Source organism: Kogia breviceps, chromosome 20 (genome assembly GCF_026419965.1).
Source record: "Kogia breviceps isolate mKogBre1 chromosome 20, mKogBre1 haplotype 1, whole genome shotgun sequence".
Taxonomy (NCBI): domain Eukaryota; kingdom Metazoa; phylum Chordata; class Mammalia; order Artiodactyla; family Physeteridae; genus Kogia; species Kogia breviceps.
Genome location: NC_081329.1, coordinates 30885892 through 30905375, shown reverse-complemented (window position 1 = coordinate 30905375; position 19484 = coordinate 30885892). Strand labels below are relative to the sequence as shown.

Here is a 19484-nt window from a genome sequence, read left to right as displayed (position 1 = left end):
AGCTGCTCAGGTCTGCGACCACTAACTAGTACCCCTGCCCCGCGGCGTTGGCCTCCTGGCGCTCGAGCCGGGCTGTCACGTGTCTGTTCCTCCCTCCCGTTAAGTTTGAAGGTTTTCTCTGCGACATTGACACTAAGTCAGTACAGGTGTGAGGTGCGTCGCTGTGGAAGTCGGGAGGCCGTCCGTGTCCACACACTCTCACCACTTTCCCGCGAGTGGGCCAGCCGGGGGCCCCGCGGCGATGCCTCTCCTAAGAGCCGCTTCCGTCCCTGCCTGGCGAATTAATCTGTGTCGAAATGGAATGCGGTTGGCAGAACGGCAGCAATGCCCAGATCGAATAAACACTTGGACCCGAATCTGAGCTGTTTCCATCCTTGACAACAAATAATGTTACCCTCCGGAGCCTGCGGGCCAGGAGTTGAAATGAGTTTATAATTTGGCTTCCAGGCTCCCTTCTCTTTCTCAGACACTTAAATGCCCTTTTCTGCCTTTTAGCATACAGGGGGCAGCTTTGGAGGCTAAAATCACCGACGTGGTCTTTATTGATATCCGTAATGAATATTCTTTGCCAAATAAATAAAAAGAGGAAAAGCCCACATCATTCAAAACCACATTTGTTTTAACACTGAAAGTAAATAGACTCAGCTCATACTACCACATGATTATTAATAATCTAATTTGTTCTTTCCCGAGTAAAGAGCTCACTAACACTCGGATCCTTGGCTCTGGGAAGTCCGTTGTCTCCTCAGCAGTTCCAAACATCACGTGCCCTGGGAAGGTGGGCATCTCTAGCTGGTGATGGAAAAGGAAAGAGACAGGAAGGCAGAACCACTGACAAGACTCCCTAGAGATCACGGTGGGACGGGAATTAGCATCATGGAAAATTACTGGAGGTGAACCACACGTAAAGGACAGGTGGGCGTGTCCAGCTAACATACCCCGTTAGGAGGAAGGGAAGTGCCATCACCCACACGCCTCCCACTGAGCAAGCGGCTCTGCGTGTGAGCTCCTCCCATCCCCACAGCGATGCCATGGATGTCTGCATTAACATTCCCATTTTACAAATGGGGAAAATGAGGCTCAAAGGTGTTAAGAAACCTCTCCGACTGGTACATGGTAAAGCCAGGATTTTTCTGACTTCAAAACCAAAGCTCAGGGCTTCCCTGGTGGCGCAGTGGTTGAGGGTCCGCCTGCCGATGCGGGGGACGCGGGTTCGTGCCCCGGTCCGGGAGGATCCCACGTGCCGCGGAGCGGCTGGGCCCGTGAGCCGTGGCCGCTGCGCCTGCGCGTCCGGAGCCTGTGCTCCGCAACGGGAGAGGCCACGGCGGTGAGAGGCCCGCGTACCGAAAAACAAACAAACAAACAAAAAATACAAAGCTCGAAAAAGAGAAAGAAACGCAAGCCTTTACTTCTTCTAGGATGCAACGTGGCCTTGTCTGCAAGTGCTGGTCCTCACGGGTGGTTCTCCAATGGGTGGGTGGCTGCCGCCAGTGGTAACCTGGCAGAAATGCCGCCCGCATCCAAAGGCTGCCAGTGAGGTACTGGGAACAAAGACCCTCCCCAGACTCCTGAATCCCTCATCCTTCATAAGAAATCACAGTGACAAAGCCACTCTTGGGCAAGCCTTCCTGAGTATCAAGGAAATAAACAGTAACAATGTGCTAAAAATAAAAGCTGAATCCAGGGAAGCAACTGCAGGTACAGAGCAGAGACAGTACCTTGCTTTGTCCAATTCAGAAGATAGTTCTCGTCGACATCCCTCAGGCCAGATGCAGGTCTGAGGGCTCCTCTCCTGTCATCTGATGCCCTGCTGTTCTCCATAGTTTGGCCTAGAGAGTGAGGATTACAGAGGGGCTTCTAGGGCTTCCCGAGTTCTAGTTATGGTAAAGAGTGAGCAGGAGAAGGCAGGAAGTGCCTGAGAGTGGCTGGGAGAGCGTCCATGGGAAAATCACACACTCGGTTTTGGAAATGTCCCGTTTGGGACTCTAAAGTTTGGGAAGCCTGCCTCACCCCACCGCCACAGTAATAGAGTTTGACATCCGTCAATTAGCAGCGCTCCATAAATAAGTCAGCTTTTAATCATGCCAACGAAGCCCGCCAAAAATCAACTATGGAAAAGAGCAGTTGAAAATGAACACACTGAGATCAATACTATTTTAACAGTCTAGGAAGCCGTGCTATTCAACATACAATGAATAAGCAAAGAACTTCAGAGGCACAACTAGTCCAGTGGTGTGACTATAGCCATCTGTGTAGGTTAAGTTCCAAGGCTTCCTCATACTCATAAATGTAAATCTAAACTTTAATCCATCTAAAACACGTGTGTGTCAGACACATTGATTCCTGAAACGTGAAAAGTAAGACGGGCAGACGAAAAAGCCCTTTCATCAGCAGCGTGCCTAAAATAACAAACAAAAGCACCAAAAGACTAGAAACGTGTCAGCCAACTCAGGCTGCCTGGTGGGATTTTCTTTGTGCAAATGTGGACAGTAATATACATGTTTTAAAATCTTGATAGTAGTGTTTTCATTTGTATAAATCAATGGAGTCCCCTGGGTAGCAGCACTGGGAGACATAGCAGGCTTAGGGTCGGGAACTGTGCAGCCAACTTCTAAAAGTATCTTTCTCAAGAGTATGTTTCAGAAAAGAAAGTGCCCTTGCATGCTCCATGTTACAAGTGGCATGTGATTATAGGCTTGACAAGATTCCTCCCACATTAAATAATTTTACTGAAAACAGTATGTTTTAGGACTCAACTGACTTTAAAAAGTCATGGGTTCTCCCCCCCCAATGTTTTCTTCTGTGGAGTGAAAAACAGGGTCTCTGTGTTCTGGTCTTGTGTGTACAGACGTGGACTGAATGAGAAGATGCCGCTTTCTTTTTCCTAATCCTGCCCGTGAAGTCGGCCACCCTCACTTTCTTCACTTCAATTTCTCACTCTGATAAGTGAGGATAAGCACAGACACTATGACCAGAACTACGAAGATGATGAACAGAATTATGATGCTAAATTATTTGAAGTCTCTTTTAAAATGCATTGGTCTAATAGTACCTTCAAGGTATCAAGTAGATTTCCTTATGCTCCAAGGATTTACCAAGTGCCTCCTACCCTAGGCCGTGGGGTCCCTGTGAGGCCCCTGTGTGAGCCGTTTCCACACAATCAACATGTAAACCACCAATACGAGAGAGAATGAAATGACTCACATGCTAAATAGAGACGCAAATAATATGCTGTTAAAGCATCAGAAAAGATGGGCTAGGACTGGAGAGAATCGGGGTTACGTCTAATCTCTCGGAAAGAAACTAAAGCACTCTGTTTGCCATTGATCGTTAAGACCAATAACACAAACCGTCTCCTAAATCAGCTGGGATACAGACAAATAGTTGATGCTCCTTCATAAAAGAGAGCTCTTTCGCAGCACAGTCTGCAGTTACACTCAACGCCCTCTCCCAGGAAACTCCTCCAAGGCCAGCCCTGCCCCTATGAGATGCTGCAGCTGCCGGCACATGCTAGACAACAACACAGATGCTAATGAGGAAGACCTGCTGCACTTGAACCCTGAGCAGAGAAAGAGATTCAGGTTTTCATCTGTTATGGACTGAAGATTTCTGCACCCCCAAATTCATATTTGAAATTTTAATCCCGGTATGTTGGTATTTGGATGTGGGGTCTTTGGGAGGTAATTAGGTCATGAGGGTGCAGCCCTCTTGAGTGGGATTAGTGCCCTCATAAGACGCCACGAGAGAGCTAGCTCGCTCTTTTTTTGCCATGTGAGGACACAGAAGTCAGCTGTCTGCAGCCTGGAAGAGGGCCCTCACCAAAACCAGACCATGCTGACACCATGATCATAAGAGATTACTAAAACACTATGCAGCAATAAATGGACAACCTGGAAGAAATGGACAAATTCTTAGAAAGTTACACTCTCCCAAGACTGAATCAAAAAGAAATAGAAAACATGAACAGACCAATTACCAGTAAGGAAATTAAATTAGTAATTTAAAAGACTCCCAATAAGCAAAAGTTTGGGACCAGATGGGTTCACAGATGAATTCTACCTTCTCAAACTATTCCAAAAAAACTGAATAGAAAGAATGCTTCCGAACTCATTCTACCAGGCCTGTATCACCCTGATATCAAAACCAGACAACAAAAGAGAAAATTACAGGCCAATATCACTGATGAAAACAGATGCAAAAATTCTCAACTAAATATTAGTAAATCAAATTCACAATACATTAAAAGAATCATACACCATGATCAAGTAGAATTTATCTGAGGATACGAGGATGGTTGAATACCTGCAAATCAATCAATGTGATACACTACATTAACAAACTGAAGAATCAAAATCATATGATCATCTCAATAGATAAAGAAAAAACTTCTGACAAAATTCAAATCCATTTATGATAAAAATGCTCAACAAAGTGGGTATAGAGGGAACATAACTCAACATATAAAGGCCATATATAAGCCCACAGCTAGCATCATATGCAATGGTGAAAAGCTGAAAGCACTTCCTCTAAGATCAGGAACAAGGATGCCAGTTTTATTCAACACAGTGTTAGAAGTCCTAGTTACAGCAATCAGACAAGAAAAAGAAATAAAATGTATCCAAATTGGAAAGGAATGAGGAAAACTGTCACTGTTTGCAGATGGCATGATGCTATATATAGAAAATCCTAGAGATGTCACCAAAAAACTGTTAAAACTAATAAATGAGTTCAGTAAAGTTGCAGGATATAAAATTAATATACAGAAACCTGTTGTGTTTCTACACACTAACAACAAACTATCAGAAAGAGAAATTAAGGAAACAATCCCATTTACAATTGCATCAAAAAGAATAAAATACCTAGGAATAAGTCTAATCAAGGAGGTGAAAGACATAGAAAATTATAAGACACTGATGGAAGAAACTGAAGATGACAGAAACAGAGGGAAAGATGTACCATGCTCGTGGGTTGGAAGAATTGTTAAAATGACCATACTACTCAAAGCAATCTACAGATTCAATGCAATTCCTATCAAAATCCCAATGTCATTTTTCGCAAACTAGAATATTTTTCACAGAAATGACTTCAGACTACACTGCAAAGCTACAGCAATCAAAATAGTATGGTATGACACAGAAACAGACATATACATCAATGGAACTGAATAGAGAGCCTAGACATAAACCCATACTTATATGATCGATTAACCTATGACAAGGGAGGGAAGATTATACAATGGGGAAAACACAGCCTCTTCATTGAATGGCAGTGGGAAAACTGGACAGCTACATGCAAAAGAATCAAACTGGACTATTTTCTCACGCAATGCACAAAAATAAATTCAAAGTGAATTAAAGACTTAAATGGAGGACCTGAAACAATAAAATTCCTAGAAGAAAACATAAGTAGTATGCTCTTTGACATCAGTCTTAGCAATATTTTTGATATGTCTTCTCAGGCAAGGGAAACAAAAGCAAAATAAATGTGACTACAGCAAACTAAAAAGCTTCTGCACAGCAAAGAAAACAATCAACAAAATGAAAAGGCACCCTTCTTAATAGGAGAAGATATTTGCAAATGATATATCTGATAAGGGGTTAATATCTAAAATATACAAAGGACATACAACTCAACATCAAAACAAACAAACACCCAATTGAAATATGAGCAGAAGATCTGAATGGCCATCTTTCCAAGAAGATGTACAGATGGCCAACAGACACATGAAAAGATGCTCAACATCACTAATGATCAGGGAAATGCAAATCAAAACTGCAATGAGATACCAACTCATGCTTGTCAGACCAGCTATCATCAAAAAAGACCAGAAATAAGAAGAAGATGTGGAGAAAAGGGAACAGTGTTGGAGGGAATGTAAATTGGTGCAGCCACTGTGGAAATCAGTATGGAGGTTCCTTGAAAAAGTAAAAACAGAACTGCCATATAATCCAGCAATTTCACTTGTAGGTTTTTACACAAAGAAAATAAAAACAGTAATTCAAAAAGATGTATGCATCTTTATGTTCATTGCAGCATTATTTACAATAGCCAAAGCATGGAAGCAACATAAGTGCCCATCAGTAGATGAATAGATAAAGAAAATGTGGTTTTATATATTTATATAAATGTGTGTATTTATATATATATACACATATATATAAAACACAGACTACTACTCGACCACTAAAAAATGAAATCTTGCCATGTGCGACAACATGGATGGATACAGAGGGTATTATGCTGAATGAAATAAGTCAGAGAAAGACAAATACTACACGATTTCACTTATATGTGGAACCTAAAAAACAAAATAAACAAACAAAACAAAATGAAAACAGACTCTTAGATACACAGAACAAATGGGTGGTTGCCAGAGAGGAGGAGAGTGGGGGCCGGGTGAAATAAGTGAAGGGGATTAAGGGGTACAAACTTTCAGTTTTATCAGTTATATAATAAATAAGTCAGGGGGTGTCATACACAGCATAAGGAAGACCATTTCATAATGTACACAAATGTCGAATCATTATGTGGTACATACACCTCACCTGAAAGTAACATCATGTTGTATGTCAACTATAATTCAATTTTAAAAATTTAAAATACTTTTTTTTTTAAAGTTGGTTTTTGGGGGGCTTCCCTGGCGGCACAGTGGTTGAGAGTCCGCCTGCCGATGCAGGGGACACGGGTTTGTGCCCCGGTCCAGGAAGATCCCACATGCCGCCGAGCGTCTGGGCCCATGAGCCATGGCCGCAGAGTCTGCGCGTCCGGAGCCTGTGCTCCGCAACGGGAGAGGCCACAACAGTGAGAGGCCCGCACACCGCAAAAAAAAAAAAAAAAAAAAACTGATTTGGGCTTTCAGGTAGTTGAAAAGGAGGCACCCCATTGCCCGCAGCTCATTCCATTTTCCCTGTAAAGCTTCCAACATCTGAGATGATCCAAAGTACTCAGCATGTTGTGGCCATGGGGCCAGGCTCCATTTATCTCCATTCCTGTTGGTTCTCTGAAGTGACTATTCTCTCTTTACACTAAAAACTGATCATTTTCTCTTTTTAAATGATGAATTTTTGTTACTCTTTGGAGAGACATAAAAAATAAGGGCAACTAAATAAGGCGATTGTAAACCACTTCAGCATCTATAAAACTGACTCCTTTGTCACAAAAGAAAAGAAGGAAAAGCCTCTGGAAAAAAAAAAATGCAACTGACAGGGAACCAAATATCCTAAAAACAATTTCTCTATGAGTTTTCTTCTCCAAATTTCAGGATTTTAGCTGCCTTGAAAATTATTTCTGGGAAAAGCGTGCGTGATATCAGTTATCAAGTGTGATAACTACTTTCATGATGCACTGGTGAGGCAAATGCTTAAAAATTAAGGGAAGCATGATGTCTATTTTTCTACAATTCGACCTGTATTTCTGCTCTACAATTTTATTTATTTATTTATGTATTGCAGTATGTGAGCCTCTCACTGTTGTGGCCTCTCCCGTTGCGGAGCACAGGCTCCGGACGCGCAGGCGCAGCGGCCATGGCTCACGGGCCCAGCCGCTCCGCCGCATGTGGGATCTTCCCGGACCGGGGCACGAACCCGCGTCCCCTGCATCGGCAGGCGGACTCTCAACCACTGCGCCACCGGGGAAGCCCTGCTCTACATTTTTATTCTGTAGTTCATACATTCTTTTCATAGATACCCTGTTCTATCTCAGAACATATAATTTTTATTTTTATTGACTGACTTAGCAATCATTATACTATCAATGAACCAAAAATTAAAATATAGATCACCTTTTTCCCACATAAAACTGGAGATTCACAAAGTTTGCTTCCATCCTTTATCATTGCACAGGCATGGGTTTTACATGGTTGTGTTCAGATGTGCACACTATTTTCTAACTTTTTTGCTTGAATTCTCCATGCATCTACTTGGTCCTCATATCTGTCATTTTAAATGGAGAAATATTCCACTGTATTGCTAAAATGGTTTAATTAAGCTATCTTTCATCTAATTGTTTCCACCCATTATAATTCAGTCAAGCATTTTTAAATAAATAAAGTTTATTTTTCCTTTTTGAGCTGTTTCCTCAGGCTGTAATGTGAAAAGTGGGATTACCAGCTTAAAGACCATAATCAGCTGGGTGACTTTTATTATAAGTTGCCAGGAGCTCTCCACAAGAAGCATTACCAATTTGCAATGTCACCAGAAAAATATGAGTCTAGCTTTTTCTTCAGTGTCTTTAACATTGGGCTTTCTGGGTTTTATTTATTTTGGGGTGATTTCAAAAGATTAATGTAAAGTATTTTCGTTCTTTGAATCTGTCATATGTTTGTTTAATACTCTTACTGCCTCTTCTTAAAAATAGGTATTGATCATCTACTTCATGCCAGGTGCTTTTATGTGCCTTGTAACTCACTTAATACCCCTGACTGCCTCATAAAGTAGACACTGTAAATTTCATTTTCACTTAAGAAACTGAGTCTCAAAAACTTAAATAATGTGATCTGAAGGCTAACAGTTGATGTTGTCAGGACTCAAACTGATAGTGATTCAAATCACTATCTACTTCCTGTGAATCCTCCATACACCATCCTGCCTTATAACCGCAACCTTTAAACATCTTGCCAGGTTTTTTTTCTATTTTGGAGGGGGTTATTTATCCTGTTTATCAAGGTATAAAACACACAAGTAAAGTGATTAAGTTGCCTTCATCTTAAAGGTACAGCCAATGCGTTTTTACATACATATACACAATGTAACCACCACACAGATCAAGACACAGAGTCTTTTATCAATTTAGGATCTTTTCTCTACTTTTTAAACACAGACAGGTTCTGTGCTTCTCATTCTCCATAGGGCCTGGTACTGAAGCTATGCAAATTAGTGTTTAATATTGTGTTTAATCATAGAAGGTTGAAACCTAGAAGTGACCTCAGAGATTTATGTGTCCCAACCTCCTAAACTTCCAGTGTGGAAACTGAAGCCCAGAAGGAAAGGACCTAATATTCAGAGCTATTTCTGCCTCACCACGCTGCCCACGCAGGCCTGGATGGCTGCTTGCCACTCCTTACACAGGAGACACAGTGAGGCTGACAGAAAAGGCAGGGTGCACAGCAGAGAGGGCCTAGACAAAGATTTTGTTTTGCTATCTTTATTTTAAATGAGTCTTTAAGTAACCAAAGGGTCAAATTACAGTAAGCTCACCTTACTGTAAAACACTATTTTTTTTTACACAAAAGTATCAACACTTGAAATCAAATGAGTTTGCCTGTCAGAGCAGCCTCCTTGGTTGGATAGACACTTACTCCAATAATGCTCCATTGCCCATGACTTCTTTCGAACGTCCTCTTTTACAAGAACTTTCAGAGCTAATGAGTCAATTTTACTTTTAAAGCTATAAAATTGGCAACAACAGAATAAAAACTGGATGTTGCCTTTCAAATCACTAGAAAGAGGACAAAAATATAATCCATATAACAAAAGCACAGAGAACAAGAAGCATATAAAGTAAAAAAAAAAATTTTTAATGACAAAAGATCAAATTTATCAAATATGACAATAAATGTGAATGGGTTAAACAGACCCCAACAAAGACAAGGATTCCCAGCATCCAATTATATGCTGTTTATAAGACAGACCTAAAACTAAATGACTCAGAAATCTAACATAAAAAGAAGGGCAAGATGTTTCTAGAAAACACAAATGGAAGGAAGGTTTAGATAGCAATATTTATACCAAACAAGGCAGAATTTGAGGCAAAAGAACATTTAACAAAACAGACTACTTGAAAAATTTCAACTGTACTAATAATAAAAATTTTGCTTTTAAGAAGCAGTTTAGTTTATCAAATTAGTAAATATATTTTAATTATAATAGTTTTATCATTAAGTGTACAGGTAAAGAGACACATCTAGGAGCTACTATTAATAAGACAACAGGAAAATGGTCAATACAGTATGGATAGATATGATGGAATAAAACATAACCACTAAAAATCACCTTTTAAAAATTTAATGAATGGCAATGTACTCATCATACAATACTAAATAAAAGAGGCAAGGTATAGGCAGTAGGATCTCTATTTGTCTTAAATAAAATATATGAAAAAATAATAATAAAATAAAATAAAATATACATGAGATATTTTTTAAATTAGAAAAAGTATACCAAAATAATACTCCGGTTAAATTAGGGTAGATTTTTAGTTACTTTTTACACTATTTTTCCCTATTAAAAAAAAATAGAAAGGGCCTGAAGTCCAAGATAAATGAAAAGGTAGCATGAGGGGACTTTGCTTCTTTAAATGAATTCAGGTGTCCAGACTTCCTAACACAGACAAACCCCATCCCAGGGCACTGGCAAGCAACTTAAAGAAAAGACTATTTGTACAGGATGAGAATTCTGAACCTCACAGCACCTTCAAGATCTAAAACCATGATCTTTAGAGTTTTCTTCCAAGTACTGACTAGTTCTTAACTGGAATATAAACTATGTTAATTTTCTTTTCTATTCTAGGTTCTCCAAATGAACACAGAACAAGTAAACAAATAAGTAAACAAAGCAGTAACACAGTTCGATCACCCACTTTGTTCACAAATCTATCCTGCAAAGACAGATTTGCCTGCATTAGAAACAAGGATGTGCAAGTTCTCAAGGATGATTCTGAACAGAAGTTCCAAACACATTTTAAGCAAAGGCAGTCTCCTGGGAACAGCATCCTGGATATCTTCACTGAATTACTTTGCATTCATTTTGATGTACATATTTTACATGTTAGGGTATCTTAAAATAAAATTGTACTGATTTGTGTTACCATGTCATTTAATTAACAGTTTGAAGGAAGAATAGATAAGCTTTTACAAGACGGACTCAGTAAAATTCATTATACTCCCATATGCTTAAAATGAGATTTGTACTCACTGTCATGATTAGGAAATAATCAGATTCCAGATCTTTTGAGAAGTTCTGTATCTTTGCACAATATAACCCCCCCCCAAAGTATAGTACATCGGCTATCAGGTGTGACAGTAAGGGCCACAGACCTGAAAGAATCCCAGCAGTCACGGCGCCCAGTGTCCCCTTCTCCTGGAAACCACGGCCCAGGGAGGGGGCGACTCATCCAAGGTCTTAGCCGGAGCTCTTTCCTAGCGTAGCCGCATCTGTCATGCCTTCAGAACTTTTCCTCCCTGCTGGATCTACGTAATGTAATTATCACCACCACCCATTTTCATCCACATTGAACTCTTTACCTCAAAAGGAGAAGAGAAATGTTTAATGGGGTGGAGAGCTGGTGCTTGAACAGGTAAACCTCCCGTTTCTCACTCATGCAGCAGAAATGGCCCGAGGGCCCTCAGGGGTGCAGTTCTATGGTGGGGCTACAGCCCCTGTGCTCAGGGAGCTCACAGACCCTCTGCCCCACCACCATCCAAAATGCAGAAGGCTGTGGAGTCTGGGGGTGCATTGCAGGTGCTGGGGGAGCATCTAATCAGAGTAGGGGGCTCAGACTCACACCGGAGCCGCGACAGGCAGGTGGGAGGGAAGAGGAGAGAGGAAAACAGCATTAAACATGGCCGGAAGTGCAGATGCTTGGGGACCCTGGAAGCAGGCAAGGGGGCAGAGAAGGCTGGGAGCCTCCCTACAGGAAGGAACCATGTCCAAAAGGCCATGCAGCCATTAACAGAACTTAACTGAGAGCTGGAAATGGTCACACTTGTGTTTTAAAATGCTCACTGTAGGGACGTGTTGCAGCTGGGCTGGGGAGGTGAGGACCCCAGGTGTGGAACATTCCAGAAGGCTCCAGCATTCACCCAGCCGAAAGGACTGGGGGCTAGGTGAGGGGGGCAGGTGCCATGGGGCAGGTCGAGGGGACATGCAGGCAGGTACTCAGGACAGATGACGGTTCTCCCGTAGGGTGAGGGAAAGGAGGAAGCTATTCAAACTTAACTTTCTTCTTTTTCAAAACACATGTCTGAATCATTTACACGTGCATGTGTAACCACAACAAAATGGCCCTGTCCTCAGACTCTAAATTTCAAGGAAGCCTGACTAAATTCTGGCAATAAAAAGGGAAGCAGGGGCCAGTGAGGTTACCTGAGAGACAAAGGAGAAACAGCACAGGCCGCTGACCAGTCAGAGGACAACACAGAGGTCCGAGTGGCAGGTGAACTTGAGTTCAAATCCCAGGCTGGCCACTTGAAACCTCGGGCAAGTTTTCCTTATTAAATCTCAGTTTTCTCATTTTTAAAATGAGGGTAAGGATGGGGCCTACCTGAGGAGGTTAATCAGCAGACTGATATAAGGAGAACGTGCAAAATGCAGGATCTGACCTCAGTGAGTGCTTCTCAAGTGATTGCTATCATTATATAGTACAGAGGATTTCCTAGGGCTGGAAAAGAATAACTTTCTAATTTATAACATTAGCTTTTACTGTTAAGATATCCTGAGTTCTGGGCATTGGGCAAGAAAGAGAGCGTCAACACCCAGCAGGTAGCAATGACTTCACGGCCACGGTCAGATTCTCCTTCTCGGTTTCAAGCAGGGGCATCAGAGGAAGCAAAGGTCCTCACGGGGGACGGTGAGCTGTTCCCATCCAACATCTGCCAGCAGGACTCAGGGAAGTGCACCTCTAGAAGGCGCCGGCAGAGTAACAGAAAAATCTTTTAAGCAAAAGGAGAGGGATTATCTACTTTGTATTCTGAATAGATAAGCAGAGAAACCCACTACTATAAAACATATTGTAAATATTGTGAAAACCTTGAGTGAGGCCTGGGTACTTCTGACAGAGGTGATAAGAGGACAACTTGTCCAAGTCCTGGGGAAACTCTAGTAAAGAAACGTACAAAGAAGCAATTGCCATATTTAAGTCAGTAACTTCTGTCACCTTTCATCAGAGGGTTGCCAAGTCAGCAGATACAGTAACAACACTTTTAACTAGTTTTAGAGGAATGATTCAGTGCTGTGCTGGCGAATGCTAACAACCAGCTCTCTGGAAAAAGAGGAATTGCCTGTGTATCTATCTATACCTATGTACATACGTAAATTATGAATTTTACTGATGTAGAGTATTAGTACACAATTTACAAATAACAATGAAATATACAATGTTCTTTATAATAAATTCCATATAGCCAATTCATGCATTAATTTTTGCTAAGTTCTTGTATCTGTAGAAAACCTATGATGGTTGCAGCTGACAAGATGAGTGTATTAGTTCCAAGATGAATGCTTGTCCATACTTTATTTTACATCAAGAGCAAGACAACCCATCACTCGCTTATCAATGGCAAGAATGGGGCTTCCCTGGTGGCGCAGTGGTTGAGAGTCCGCCTGCCGATGCAGGGGACACGGGTTCGTGCCCCGGTCCAGGAGGATCCCACATGCCGCGGAGCGGCTGGGCCCGTGAGCCGTGGCCGCTGAGCCTGCGCGTCCGGAGCCTGTGCTCCGCAACGGGAGAGGCCACGACAGTGAGAGACCCGCGTACCGCAAAAAAAAAAAAAAAAAAAAGATTTTTTTTTTTGCTGAGTCAGATAACTGTTTTTTAATATTAGAAGAATATTTCCACAATTTTTTGTGCTTTTCATGATGTAACGCTACAGACAGGAGACATTATTAAAGTTAATCTGCAATTTTCTTAAGTCTAGGAAACAAAACAACAAATCGCGCTCTGATGTAGAGCCAATACTCCCAAGAAGTAAATATTCCACTGAGGCCAGTTCCCACCACTCAACAGGGCTTGGAAGGAAGGCAGTAGCACACGGTTATATGGTGTTTGCACCATGCAGGTACCTCATCGTTGCACGTTTTACAAACTCCTTCTCAATCCTTCATCCAGGCCATCAGTAAAAATGTGCCCCATTTGTGGAACTTGACAAAACATGGTGTTTGTTTCATTGTTTAGGGATCATCTATACCCATGTGTGTTTGTTTCATTGTTTAGGGATCATCTATACCCATGTTTAGATGCTGAGATGTTTGCAATTCCAAGGATTACTTTTATTAAACTTGCCTATCAGTCTAAGAAATGACCTCACGAGGGACTTCCCTGGCAGTCCAGCGGTTGAGACTTTGCCTTCCGGTGCAGGGGGTGCAGGTTCAATCCCGGGGTCGGGGAACCGGGGTCCTGCAAGCCTCTCAGCCAACAGGCCAAAGCATGGAACAGAAGCAATACTGTAACAAGTTCAATAAAGACTCTAGGGATGGTCCACAACAACAACCACAAAATCTTAAAAAAAAAAAAAAAAGAAATGACCTCACTCAGTGGTACTTGAGCCAGCTCATACTGGCTCAAAAAAGATAATTATTCAATTTTCAAGGATTCTGCAAGCTGGTTGTTAAATACAACCATTACTTAAAAATAAATTACCTAGGGCTTCCCTGGTGGCGCAGTGGTTGAGAATCTGCCTGCTAATGCAGGGGACAAGGGTTCGAGCCCTGGTCTGGGAAGATCCCACGTGCCGCGGAGCAACTAAGCCCGTGAGCCACAATTACTGAGCCTGCGCATCTGGAGCTTGTGCTCCGTAACAAGAGAGGCCGCGATAGTGAGAGGCCCGCGCACCGCGATGAAGAGTGGCCCCCGCTCGCCACAACTAGAGAAAGCCCTCGCAAAGAAACGAAGACCCAACACAGCAAAAATAAATAAATAAATAATTTTTAAAAAATAAAAAAAATAAATTATCTAGACATATAATTAAATAAGTTATATTTTAAAATTTTAAACAAAGTTATTAAATAATCAAGAACCGTTACTTCCTATCAATTTTACCACACTGCACCATTATCATTGCTCATGGAGTTATTCAAAATACATGAATATAGTAGCAGATAAGAAGAGGTGGGACAAAGAGAAATCAAATAGTAAGACGGTAGCTTGAAATCAAAATAGATATGTAACTTCAAAGGCAAACGGACTAGTCCAATTAAAAGACAAAGACTGACAAACTAGATGCACAATAAAATTTAATTATGCCGCTTGTAAGAGACGGACTTTGAACATAAGGATGCAAATGTTTGACAGTAATAGGAGTTTTTTAAAAAGATAGAGCCAACCCTAACCGAAAGAAAGCTGGAAGAGCTATGTTAATCACAGGAGACTTTAAGGGAAAAATCATTGTCATCAGACTAGTAAAACAATTCTATATTTTGTATAAAGGTAGTAACAGGCCTTGAACCATATAAAGCAAAAAGTAAGAGAAATGAGGGAGAAATCATCACAAGCACTAATCCATAATCATAGTGAGATATTTCAACATACCTCTCTCAGGAGCTAATAGAATAAACCTGAAAAATTCAATTTTTCTACCCTTTTACCTTTAACTTCTCTATGTCCTTAATTCAAGAAGTGTCTCTTATAGGCAGTATAAAGTTGGTCTGACACATTTTTTAAATTAAACAATGCTATTAACACTCTTGAACACTCAACCACTGTAGAATACACATGCTTTTCAGGAATAAATAGAATGTTTACAACAACTGACCGCATGCTGGGCCAGAAAGCATGTCTCAGCAAATCTCTAAAGATGGAAGGTACACTGAGCGCATTCACTGATCCCAGTAAAATGAAGCCAGAAATCAAGAACAGAACTGAAAAATCGCCCAGTGTCTGGATATCAACCAATGAACTTTAAAATAATTCATCATCAAAGACTATTTAGCACTGAATGATAATGAGAATATAAATCCTTCCAGACGGAAAAACCTCTAAGTCAAAGAGGGCATCTTTTGATCCATCCACTGACAGCGGTGAAGAGGGCTGCCCCCCTCAAGACGTGCTGTCCTGAGATCTCGGTCGCTGTTATTAACGAAGCACACACTGAGCCTCCGCCTGAGAAGAGGGCTCCCTCCTCCTTGCGTCCGGGAGGTCACTGGAAGCAGGTGGTTAAATACCTTGGATATAGACCCTGGGCAGCCACCCCAATGCAACGCACTGTTTTACAGTGAGCAAGGGTACAGCCTTTCCTTCTGGTGCCCTGCATTACTCTCCCAGGAGAAGAATGCCCACCCGCATCAGAGCATCCAGACGACCTCCTCAGCAGAGGGAGGCCCTCTGAGACTCTGGCTCCTGATGGCCCTTATCCTGAAGGGGCTACTGCCTTGACTTTCACCTGGATAAAGGACCGGCCTTCTGATGCTTGAAAACCACAGAACACACACATAACACCACAAACACATAAAACTCTCAAAAATATTTTAGTGTGGGGCTTCCCTGGTGGCGCAGCGGTGGCGAGTCCACCTGCCAATGCAGGGGACACGGGTTCGAGCCCTGGTCCGGGAAGATCCCACGTGCCGCGGAGCAGCGAAGCCCGTGAGCCACAACTACTGAGCCTGCGCGTCCGGAGCCCGTGCTCCGCAGCAAGAGAAGCCACGACAATGAGAAGCCGGCGCACCGCGATGAAGAGTGGCCCCCGCTCGCCGCTACTAGAGAAAAGCACGCGCGCAGCAACGAAGACCCAACGCCGCCAAAAGTAAATAAATAAATAAATAGATTTTTAAAAAAATATATATATATATTTTAGTTTGAAATTTTATATCCATCACAAATGAAGATCTTGTGTTACAGCCTCCTACTAAGTTGCCTGCAGGCTTCCTAATGTAATTCCTGCAGCTCATTAAAATCATGAAGTATTTAGAGTATTATAACAAATATTCAAAAGATAATTTTGTTTTAAGTTTTTAAACATCCATCAGTATGTTAATTGGAGTAATTACGACTAAATGCTGTAACCCATCCCCCCAAATCTCAGTGGTTTAAAACAACAAAGGTTCAGTTCCCTTTCAAACCACTACAGTGACTCGGGGACTCAGGCCACCGTCACCTTGCTGCTGCAGTGTCTTCCAGGTATTGTGCAGCAGAAGCAGAGGCATACAAGGGACGTCAGACCAGACAGGGTCAGACTTAGCCTCTCAGCCCTGGAGTGATACACACTGGCCACGCTCACATTCCATTGGCCAGAACTAGTCACATGACCCTACCCCGATGTCAAGGGGCAGGCAGGTGTGGTCTCCCGTGATCGGGAGGAAAGTGAAATGGTCTGTTAAACTCTTAACACTGTCCCGGCCTCAAGTGGACATCAAACCTCCCAGGCCATTAAGGGGGAAGGAGGAAGGAAGTAGCCTTCACTGATGTAAGTACCAACTTCACACACATTGTGTTCAAACAGAAAGAAGATTTGTGAGCCGGATGCCATTATCCCCATTTTATAGATGAAGAAACCAAAGCACAGAGTTAGTAAACAGGCCAGTGAGGAGTGGATCCATTTTGATGACTCCAAGGCCATGTGCTTTCTCGATCATCTCAGGTTGGGCCCACCTGCATCAGAGTCCTTGAGGTGCCTCTTCAAATTGTGGGTTCCTGAGCCCCGCGCCACACTTACTGAATAAGAACCATTGGGTACACGAACCTGTACTCTTAACAAGTTTCCAAGGGACTCCATCCTGTTACCCCTGGAATTCAACAGCAAACTCTAAATAATCCCTTCCAAGAAAGTAGAACAATGCATGGGCAAAAGAAAAGATTCAGTAGGTTTAAGAGGGGAGGCCTTGTGGAAAATTGAAAATCCTGCAGACGAAAGAGTCAGAAGCCATGGACACTGGTCCTTGACCAATTAACCTCCTGAGTGACCTTAGGAGCCACACTGAATCTGTTCCAAAGAAAGATGACATTTTTTTCCACCAGAAAACATTGGAATCAGGCTAAATGATCTTTTTCTTTTAAATTTATTTATTTATGTATGTATTTGTTTATTTATTTTTGGTTGTGTTGGGTCTTCGTTGCTGTGCTCAGGCTTTCTCTAGTTGCAGCGAGTGGGGGCTACTCTTCGTTGCGGTGCATGGGCTCCTCATTGCAGTGGCTTCTCTTGTTGCTGAGCACAGGCTTTAGGCGTGCAGGCTTCAGGAGTTGTGGCACTCGGGCTCAGTAGTTGTGGCACGGGGGCTTAGTTGCTCCGCGGCATGTGGGATCTTCCCGGGCTCCCCTGCATTGGCAGGCGGATTCTTAACCACTGCGCCACCAGGGAAGTCCCAGGCTAAATGATCTTTAAAGCCCACTTTGGTTCTATGATAATGTGAGAACTGTAAAGTGAGGCAATGAAACAAATACAGAATGGAAAAAGTAATAGTAACATTTAAAATAACAGCTTACCCCAGCAAGGCTTTTTTTTTTTTTTTTTTAAACAAAGATGAGCTGCTTCTAAAATTTATAGGGGAAGGCAAAAGAACTAAATTAACTAAAAACAACTTTGGAAAAGAAGAATACAGAGAGAGGAACCACAATACCCGATTTTGAGACTGACTCTATAACTGCAGTAATCAAGACAGTGTGGGATTTACTAGCAGAGCAACAAACAGGTAGATCAATACAACAGATTTTGGAACCCGGAAATAGCTCTGCGTAAGTATGGCCGATGAATCTGTTTACAAAGACACGAAAGCAACTGAATGGAGGGAGTATAGTGCTTTTAACAAATGGTGTTTGAATAATTGTTTATCCATATGCAAAAAGAAGGAAAGAATTTCAATCTAAACCTCATACCTTAAACAAAAATTAAATCAAAATAGATCCTAGACCTCAACGTAAAAGGTAAAAATATAAAGCTTTTAGGAAAAAAACATAGGAGAAAACCTTTATAATTTAGGGTTAGGCAAAGAAATCTCAGACATAACAAAGGCATGATCAATAAAAGAAAAAAAATCAATAAATTAAAAACTTTCACTCTGCAAAACATCCTGCAAACAGGATGCCACCAAAAGGAAGAAAATATCTGCAAATCACGTATCTGACAAAGGACTTGTATGCTGAATATATGAACTTTCTAAACTTAATAGTAAGAACATAAAGAATCCTATTTCTTTTTTTTTTTTTTTTTTTTTTTTTTAATTTTGGTACGTGGGCCTCTCACTGCTGTGGCCTCTCCCATTGCGGAGCACAGGCTCCGGACGCGCAGGCCCAGCGGCCATGGCTCACGGGCCCAGCCGCTCCGCGGCACGTGGGATCCTCCCGGACCGGGGCACGAACCCGCGTCCCCTGCATCGGCAGGCAGACTCTCAACCACTGCGCCACCAGGGAAGCCAAGAATCCTATTTCTTAAATAAGCAAAAGACTTGAAAACAGACCATCACCAAAGAGAACATACAGATGACAAATAAGTACATGAAGAGATGTCCAATGTCACTAGCCTTTAGGGAAATGCAAATTAAAGCACAGTGAGATACCACTTCACAGCTATTAGAATGGCAAAAATAAAAAACAGCAATGCAGAGAAACTGGATGTCTCCATTGCTGGTGGAAATGTAAAATGATACAGCCACTATAGAAAATAGCTTTACTTTTTTTTTTTTTTTAAGTTAAACATACACTTCCCATGACTCAGCAATCACAATTTTAGGTATTTATCCTTTGAGAAATGAAAACACGCTCACACAAAATGGACATGAATTTTAATAGCAGCTTTGCTTGTAATAGCCGAAGAATTGCCAACAACCTGAACGTCTTCCCAGCAG

General features: G+C 41.9%; 1 protein-coding gene across 9 annotated transcripts in view; it reads right to left on the bottom strand.

The window, feature by feature from the left end:
* The window catches only part of CSGALNACT1 (chondroitin sulfate N-acetylgalactosaminyltransferase 1), a 292946-nt gene that overhangs the window by 153250 nt on the left and 120212 nt on the right, over positions 1 to 19484 (bottom strand). The gene's annotated exons all lie outside the window — the stretch shown is intronic.